The sequence below is a fragment of the Vipera ursinii genome (genome assembly GCF_947247035.1).
Source record: "Vipera ursinii genome assembly, chromosome: 3".
Classification (NCBI taxonomy): Eukaryota; Metazoa; Chordata; class Lepidosauria; order Squamata; family Viperidae; genus Vipera; species Vipera ursinii.
The window spans coordinates 494,602-504,449 of NC_139516.1; positions in this window are offsets into that span (position 1 = coordinate 494,602).

The following is a 9,848-nucleotide window of genomic DNA, read 5'->3' on the forward strand; positions in this document are numbered from 1 at the left end:
CCAAAATTTCCATTGCTAAGCGAGACAGTTGTTCATTGAGTTTTGCCCCATTTTACGGCCTTTCGTGCCACAGCTGTTTAAGTGAATCGCTGCAGTTGTTCAGTTAGTAACACAGCTGTGAAGTGAATCTGTCCCCCGCCCCCCCCCCCATTGACTTTGCTTGTCAGAAGGCTGCAAAAAGGGATCACGTGATCCCGGGATGTCGCGACCGTCATAAATACGAGTCAGTTTCCAAGTTTCCTAATGTTCATCGCATGACCCTGGGGAGGCTGCAGTGGTCGAAAGGGTGAAAACTGGTTGTCTCTGGAGAGTCTCAGTCGCCCCGGTCACAGCTGCCCCAAAGGCCTTTTTTTATTTGCTGTTTTTCTTTGAAGACGTTTCGCTTCTCATCCAAGAAGCTTCTTCGGCTCTGACTGGATGGTGGGGATTCACGTTCGTCCAGCCAGAGCTAAAGAAGCTTCTTGGATGAGAAGTGAACCGTCTTCAAAGAAAAACAAGGAGGTCCAGTTGCCTTGGGGGGAAAAAGCAGCTTTGGGTGAAAACTGGTTATTAGTCCCTTTTATTTCAGCGCAGGTGGAATTTAGAACAGTCCCTAGATGTCCTGTTGAGGTCTAGCTGTGCTTCTAAGCAGGGAATATCTTCTGTGCCAGGGGTCCCCAACCCCCCCCCCCCAGGCCACAGGCCACAGGCCAGGACCGCTCCCTGCCAGCCAGCAAAGCCGCATCCATGCATATGCGAGACACCACACACACACACAAGGCCCACAAGGTTGGGGCCGCTGCTGGCATCTCTGCTGGTGGAAGCGGAAGGTGGGATCTGGGGCGCCCTTCCTTACCTATGGCATCCCTCGTGGGGGGGGGGGCCTCCGGCAGAAGAGGCCAGGTCTTCCCTGGTAGCCCGGAGAGGCTGGCAGGGAGAGGCCTTGCAGAGAGGCCAGGAAGGCGGAGAGGACACAAGGTTCAATCTGAAGAGTTTGGGGAGACCCCGGAGTAGCCCTGCCGAACGGGGAAGAAGCAGGGGGGGGGGTCCTCGCAAGCTTTCCCAAGAGACAGGCCGGCTCCTCCGGACAGCAGCCAGGGGTGGGCGGTCCTCCCCCCTTAACTGATAAGCACTGGGAGTCCGAAAGAGGGAAGGGAGGCTGCCAGGCCCCCTCGCCCAGAGGTGCATCCGTGGAAGGCCCCCAGCCGGAGAAGGGCAAAACCCAGCACAGGGGCCAGGATTCCCACAGCTTGAAGGAGGGCCAAGGAAAGCACCATGGAACAGGTAGTCCTCGACTTCAATGAGAAAAAGGAAAGAGCTGGAAGGGACCTTGGAGGTCTTCTAGTCCAACCCCCTGCTCAAGACTCACAACAGGGAGGGAGGGAGGGAGGATGTTTTTAAAAAATGTATTGTAAAACTTTTCAATAAAAAAAGACAACAGTTTGTTACAACAGCACTGAAGAAACTGACTTATGACCATTTTTCACACTTGCGACCATTGCGGCATCCCCATGGCCACATGATCAAAATTCAGGCGTTTGGCAATGGGCTCGTATTTACGACGACTGCAGATGTCCCGGAGGGTCACGTGATCCCCCTTTGTGACCTTCCAACAAGCAAAGTCAAGGGGGAAGCCGGATTCACTTAACAACCGCGTGACCAGCTTAACGACTGCAGGGACTCCCTTAACGGTGGCAAGAAAACTCTTAAATCTGGGGCAAAACTCACTGAACGCCTGTCTCACTTAGCCATGGGAGTTTTGGGCTCAGCTGTCGTCATAAGCCGAAGACTGCCTGTGCTGCTATTTCTGCAAAACCTGGGATCTTGTTTATTGTGAAAGCTGCCACGAGTGGCCACAGAGTAAGACCGGTGGCAAATAAGTAAATAACTAAAACTGGAATTTGCAACCTTTCATCGGTCATGTATAGATAGAGCATTATCTACTTATCTGGGCTTAATGTTATATATTACATAAGTGAGCGTAATGGGCTTACACGCTAGGAGTGTATGGTTTGCGCCCTGCACACCTGCCTCTTGCCCACACTGGAGACGAAGCCTTTGGCCCCCTGGCCTGGGCGCTGCGTCGTCCCTTAAGGGCAGCCCTGCAAAACTGCATGCAGAATTTCACCCTTGCTTCCTTCCCTCCTTCTCTGTCTTCCCGTGTGTATCTGCACATCAGGGTCCTTTAGTGAATCACTTCCAGGTCAGTGGTGAATTTCAGGAGTTGAACCCAGCCAGAGGCAGACTTTGGGCAAGTCTCTTCCTCTCAGCCCAGCCATAATCTCAGGGGCTGCCCCAAAGAAGAGGGAGTCAAGCTATCGTCCAAAGCGCCTGAAGGCAGGACAAGAAGCAACGGATGGAAACTGATCAAGGAGAGAAGCAACCTGGAAGTAAGGAGAAGCTTCCTGGCCGTGAGGACAATTAACCAGGGGAACAGAAGTTTCCTCCAGAAATCGTGGGCGCTCCATCCCTGGAGGTTTTTAAGAAGAGGCTAGACAGTCACTTGTCTGAGATGGTATAGTTCTCCTGCTTGAGCAGGGGGCTGGACTAGAAGACCTCCAAGGTCCCTTCCAGCTCTGTTCTATTAATCCACCTACAGGGTTGTTGTTGTGATACAAAGAAGAGGAGGAAGGAGTATTAAGTATGTTCACCCCCTTGAGTTATTTATAAAAAATACAAATGGCGGGATATACATAAATAAATGTGTATTGTGCACACACACACCCTTCTTGTACCCCAGTCAATCGTGGGGGTGTCTGCCAGAACTGCTTCCAAGGCCATCTCCTTGCTCTGGACTTAAACAAAGCGCCGGCAACTTCTGCCCGGGTGTCAGCACCTGTATTTCCCCACCGAGGTCGTCTTTGGACTCTCCGCCTTCGCCAGCTCTGCACTGGGAGGGCACGTGGATTCTCATGGCTGGCTGGGGAATTCTGGGAGTTCTTAATGTTGCCAAGGTGGAGACCCACCGCTCCACACTCCCCGCACTGGACCCACAAGGAGGGCAGCTGGGTTGCCTGCACTTGCCCAGCGGGAGACCCCTGTCTGGAGGGAGCAGCGGAAGGTGGGGGGCTGGGCAGCAACTTGGTAGCAGAAGAGAAGGGACTTCCCCTCCCCCCCTCAAACACTTGCTACCTCCCTCCTGCTCGCTCGCTCACTGGCTGCCTCGATTTCTCGCTTCTTTAGCTTGGCCAGCCTTTCCCCCCCTCCACGTGTCCCCCCACCAAAGCCCCCAGCCCAGCGGTGGGATTCAAATAGGCAAACAACCAGTTCTCTGCGTGGAAGCCGCTTCTGGAAGTCCGTTCTGGGCCTGGGCAACAAAAAATTAGCCACCGGTTCTGCCGAAGTGGTGTGAACCGGCTGAATCCCCCCACTGTCCCAGCCCCCTCCTCTGCCCTGGGCAATAAGGACTGACCCCCGCTTTCTCTCTTTTGCCTCTCGGGATCAAAGGCGACTCTTACCTCTTCCTGGGTCCACAGACAGGCAGGGACTGGGGGGGGTCCTTCGGCTGAGGGGACGGTTCAGCACCAGCACCCTTGCTGTCCGGTCCTCAGCGCTTCTGGCCATCCCTGTGGCCCTGCACCCTCTTCCGTGGCAGGTGGGGCAGAGATTCCCTCCTTCCAGAAGTGACCTCAGGCCTCTCCAGAGAACCCCCACCGAGGGGCTCCATTCCCGCTGGGAAAGCCCGTCGGAAGGGGTTTTGTGGTCCTCCCTGCCTGCCAGCTCCCCAGAAGGGTCTTTGCAGGGGGCCCGTCGCCCACATGGAAGCTGAAGCTGGAGGCACCCGCAGAGGGTCTCTTGCTGGGAGGGTGCTGCCCATGCACACTGTGGCTGATGGACCCCGGGGACCTAAAAGTCCCATTTAGGAGCTTTAACGCCCAGCTGCCTCCCCCCCCACCCCGCCCAAGAAATTCCCTTGTGGAGCTGAGCTCCCTCTGGGCAGCCTTTGGCAAAAAATAATTATTTTGAAAAAGTGTCCTCAGAGTTCTGGTTTTGGGTTGCCCAACAGGGCTTTCTTCCAGTAACACCTCCCTTGAGAAAGGGTGGGCTGGGGTGGGGAACAGGCAGCTGGAGGATCCTGATTGGCCAGTCCTGATCCTGTCCCTTTAAGGGGAACTGGGTGACCTCTAATGACATCCTCCCCTCAACCCCCCCCACCAGGCCTGCTCCTATAAAAGCTGGGGGTTCCTCTACCAGCAGCCCATCTGTCCCCCACCATGGCCTCCGCTGCACCCCCAAAGCTCTCTCTTGGGCTCAGGGACCCGGAGGGCTTCTGGAGCCCTGTGCGGGGGTGCCCGGCCGCCCTGCTGCCCCGGCTGCCCTGCCTGTATCCCGCTCTGCCTTGCTATGGCTGGTACCCGCCGGGCCCCGGCTCCATCTCCCAGCCGGTGAGTCGGGGACGGGAGGCTCCGGGGCTCTGAGCAGCTTCGGCCTCCCGGTCAAGGGGGCTTCTTCGCACGCAGGGGCAGCGCTCGGATGGGCGGCCTGAAAAAGCCAGAGCGGACTTCAAGGGGGGGTCCCAAAAGGCTGCTGCTCCTTCTTCCCCGGGCGTCCTCCTGGGGCTTTCTCCCCCCAGCGAAGCGCCCCCAGCCCCGGCCCTGTCCAGGGCTCCGCCGGCTGCTCTCTGCAGCGATCCCAGCCCGTCTAGCGGGGGCGGCGTCGGGGCACGGAGCGCGGCTCTCCCGGGCGATCGCCCCGGGCTTCGGCGTGGCGGCGGCTCGTCTGGCCGCGGGAGGCCGCGGGGCTCCGCTTGGGCAGGGCCGGCCGGCCGGCGGGGCTCTTCTGCACGCGGGGGCCGCAGAGCGCAGGGGGCTCGGGATGCCGGAGCGCCGGGCGGCGGAAGGCCGGGCCGGGCCGAGCAGGCAGTGCCGCCTTCGGAAGCCGGGCCGGCCGAGGAGCCTCCGCGGGAAGCCCCCGACGAGGTCACCCGGCGCCGGAGCGCTGCAACCGCGTCTTTCCGGAGCCCCGACCGCGCGGGCGGCCTCTGCTCAGGAGCTCAGCCGCTGGCCGGGAGCCCAGCTCGGACCGGAGCCGGCAGCGGCCGGGGGAGCTTCGAGCCGGGTCTCCCGCCGCGGTCCCGCTTCTGTCTTTGCTTCCTTTTCTTGGCGGCTCCCAGCGGTGGGGATGGTCCCGCCTCGTGAGAGAGCGCTGGCCCTGGACGCGCGGGGGAGGAAAGGCTGAAGAGCCGGGAGCCGGGCCGTCTGGGCTGATGTCTTCCCCGGGGGGGGGGTCCCGGCTCCTCCGACCCTGCGTGGCCCCTCCCCCGTCGGGAGAGCCGGGAGCCAGTTCCTGCGGGGGCATTTCACGCGGGGGAGTGGAAAGGCTGCTGAGCAAAAGTCGAAGCCAATTCATTCATTCATTCATTCATTCATTCATTCATTCATTCATTCCAATGAAACAGTGGAACAGGTTTTTAAGAAGAGACCGCACAGTCGCCTCTCTCGTACTTGAGACGTGGGGAGGGGACTGGACTAGAAGACCTCCAAGGTCCCTTCCAGCTTCTATTCTCTTCTGTTCTGTTCTCTTCTGTTCTCTTCTCTTCTCTTCTCTTCTCTTCTCTTCTATTCTATTCTATTCTATTCTATTCTATTCTATTCTATTCTATTCTATTCTATTCTATTCTATTCCTGTTCTGTTCTGTTCTGTTCTATTCTATTCTATTCTTATTTCTTTATTCTATTCTATTCTATTCTATTCTATTCTATTCTATTCTATTCTATTCTGTTCTGTTCTGTTCTGTTCTGTTCTGTTCCTGTTCTGTTCTGTTCTGTTCTAGAATAGAATAAGATACAGAACAGAACAGAACAGAACAGGAGCTGGAAAGGAGCCTGGAGGTCCTCTAGTCCAGTCCCCAGGTCAAGCAGGAGAACCTGCACCATCTCAGTCAGGTGATTGTCTATTGATCTTCTAACTGATGGAAAATTTTGTTTGCTCTTCAGGGAAAACAGCCACGTAGTTTATTATATTTATTACACTTAGTGAGATTTAAACATTTTTCTAATAGGATCTGAGATTTGTTTTCCTTTCACAGGACCATGTTGGTGTAAGCTAATATATTCTTGTATTCATTATTTCATTCTCACAGCCGATTTAACCGTGGTCTAGCAAAGAGACACAGTTGACCAGCTCCCTCAGAAGAGGGAGCAAAGAGAGACTGGCATGTATAAATCTCGACTGGTGACAATGAATGAAATGAGTCTTTGTTGTTGTTGCTGTTAAAACGTAATCTGTAAGATGAGCGTCGCCACCGGCAACATCTTGTGAAAATGTCAGAATCTTCAAAGTGCATTAATATCCAAGAGATAAAATATTCTGTTAGAAGCTGTCGGAGCGGGATCAACATTTCTCAAAAAAATATGGGAATCAGATTAAAGACATAATTTCGGAAGAACCTTACATTATAATCAAGATCAGGCAAGATCAGAGAAAATCACTTCAAAGTGATCAATTGGTGGTAGTAGGTGCCCATATGCGTAACTGCGATTACCGGGAAAGGCCCGTATGAATAGAGTGAACATACGATACTGCACTGGTAAGGCCACACCTGGAATTCCGCATCCAGTTGTGGCCGCCACATTACAAAAAAGATGTTTAGACTGAAAAAAGTGCAAAGAAGAATAACTCGGATGTTTAGGGGATTAGAGATCAAAACATATGAAGAATCGTTGAGGGTTTGGAAATGGCTAGTCTGGGGGGGAAAAGGCCCAGGGGGTGACATAATGGCAATATTCCTGTATTTGAGGGGCTGCCCCAAAGAAGAGGGGCTCAACTTATTCTCCAAAGCACCAGAAGGCAGGAGAAGAAGCCACGGATGGAAACTAATCCAGGAGAGAAGCAACCTGGAATTAAGGAGAAACTTCCTAACAGTGAGGACAATTAACCGGGGGAACTGCTTGCGTGTTCCAGGCCTGGGATGAGCCTCTCCTGAGTCTGTCTTTGAATGTTAGGAACGTGGTTTTGCTTAGTTTAGGTAGTGGACATATTGTAGGCTGCACAGGGCCTTTTTAGTGTTGGGTGGCCTTATAAATCCACTAAGCAAACAATGGAAAAATGGATGTCTTGGAAAAAGGTTAATAACCAAGATGGGAGTTTTGAGGATATACCAGAAAAATGATTTTTGATTCAATTTTGGAAAAAGTCATACTTTTTGTAAAGCATTGTAGACCCAATCCCTCTTTTCGTTTACACCAGTGTACACCACAACTGCTACTGAAAACCTGACTTGTTTCAAGATCTTTTAATAGGTATATTGACATTTAAATCAATAATGTTTTTTTAAAAAAAAGAATCATAGAAATGTGGTGTCAGAAAAGATCACAGTGTTCGAACAGCCCAGAGTTCCCCAAAGTGGTTAATATCAACTCCCAAGAGGTCAACGGGTCTATCCAGAGGTTATTATCATATACACAAAAGTGTGAAGTCGCAGTTGCCAGTTCTTTAGATGACGTTGGCTCTCAGGCGAGGGCAGTTTTCACCGGGACCCTCAAGACAACTCGGGATTCCTAAAGTAGCCCTACTGTCTCATGGACAAACCCAAGGAGGTTTGTTTTTTTGTTGTTTTTTTGTAACTGACAGATGGAAATTTTCTTACTGTGCAGTTTTTAAGCTCCATCCAAATTTTGGGGGTATGACACCCCTTGTGCCAATAACCCTGGGAGGAGGGCAGCCAGTTTCTACCACGTTCTGCTCCAATTCTTTGCCTTCTGGTCTTTCCCTCCTGGCAGAACCACATCCACCCCCCCCCCCAGTTTCTTCTTTTCAGGCACAGCTTCATCTGCTGTGTGTCAAGACTTTAGCAGTTTGCTATTCGGAATCCCGCAATATTTTAACCTGCTCATTTTACACAACTTTTGCATGGGGTTGTTTTTTTGGGGGTGTGGATCTTTTTGATATGAGTTTTTTTTTTATGCTCCCACCATTTTTTTAGTACTGGCATGTGGTAAGTTCTACTACTAGATGTTCCAGTGAGCCCTTGTAAGGGTTGGGTTTTTTTTGCAGTCTTCTTGACCGGCTAAGTAAATGAACTTGATGAAGACTTGTCTTCATCAATCTACTCAAGAGTTTGTGGGGGGGAGGCGATCTAGTCCAGCCCTCTGCAGAGGGGCAGAAACCGCTGTAAACCATCCTCGACAGCAACACCAGGAAAGGACTGCCCTTCTCATCTTGCGGGGGCCAAACGCTCCTCAGGGCCGGGTGGAGCAAAGGCAGCGAAGAGGCTTTTGGCCTGGGCCAAGGAGCTGTGAGGGCTGCCCAGGGCTCACCCTCCTTCTGCCTTGTGTGTTGCAGGTGCCGGCCCCCTGTTGCGAGCTGCCTGGAGGGGTGCCCCTGCTGTGGCCGCTGCCCCCCCTGGGCGGCCCCCTCCTCTGTGCAGCCCCCCCGGAGGATCCACGCTGGGGCAAGGCCGCCGTCTGGCGGGAGAGCACGGGAGCCCTCCGGGCATGGCTGGGCCAGCATCTCCAGAACCCCTACCCCAGCAAGGGGGAGAAGATCCTGCTGGCTGTGCTGAGCCAACGCAGCCTGAGCCAGGTCTCCACCTGGTTTGCCAATGCCCGTCGGCGCCTCAAGAAGGAGAACCGGCTGCGCAGCGGCCCTCGGTTGCTCAGGGCTTCGGGCGAGGAGGAGGAGGAGGAGGAGGAGAAGGGGCAGGCTGGGGGCCAGCGGGCAGGCTCAGGCAGGAGCCTCCAGGCCCCCTGGGGAAGCTGCAGGGCTGGAGGTCCCAGAGAAGACCCAGACCCCCTCACCTCCATCAGCCAGGCTGAGCCAGAGAGGGTCCCTCCCGAGCCCCGGCTGTGGAGCGTGGCCGAGCCAGCCCCTTGCCTCCTGCCTGGCAGGCCTCCCCAGTGGGTGTGGGGCCTCCGTCCCCTGAGAACACGGGCCTCCGGCCTCCGGGAACACCCCAGCTGTGCACCCAGGGAGGAGGGGCGGGGAGAGGGGCCGCCCCTTGGCTCCGAGCCCTGGGGCCCTCCTGAGGAGTCAAGTGGGGCTGAAAGAGGCATCGCTTTGCCCTCTCCCGGCTGGTGCGCCCTGGAGGTGGACTACAATGCCCAGGACGCTCAGCTGGCATGTCAGCTGGTCATGCAGACCTGTGGCTCCGCACATCTGGAGTGTGCCAGGCTGGGGACAGCCAGGGTCAGCAGGGGGGAGTGTGCTGCAGGGGCCCTTCTCCACACAGGCACGGAGGGCAGCCCCGGGAGGGGCCTGGAGGGCAGGCAGGGCAGCCCTCTGGTGCCCTGGGTGGCGCTCGGGTGAGCTGGATGCCAGGGGTCCTTCCTCTCCTGGGCAAACAGAGCGAGGGGAAGACCCTCCTCCAGACGGGGTGGGTGGGTGGTCCACAGGGGTCCAGAACTCATGGGAAGCCAGCAGGAAGTCACAGGTCGCAGGCGTGTAGGGTCCTTGCTTAATGGCCTGGCGTTGCGCTTTACAACCGCCTCACTTAGCAGTGGAAATTCCACTCGCGACTGCTGTCATTAAATGGAGATTTCCTGTATGGCTTCCCAGGTCAGGACTCAATTTATGGCCACAACTGAGCCGAAAATCCCTGTTGCTAAGCGAGACGTTAAGCGAATTTTGTCCCATTTTATGATCCTTCTTGTCACAAAGCGAATCACCGCAGTTGTTTAGTAACCTGGTTATTAAGTGAATCTGGCTTCCCCCCGTTGACTTTGCTTGTCGGAAGGTCTCAAACGGGGATCACGTGACCCACCCCCCCGGGACACTGCGACGGTCATAAATGTGAACCATTGCCCAGCGTCCGAATTTTGATCATGTGACCCTGAAGGAGGCTGCAACGGTCGCTAAGTGTGCAAAACAGTCATAAGTCGCTTTTTCAGTGCCGTAACTTTGAATGGTCACTAAATGAACCGTTATAAGTC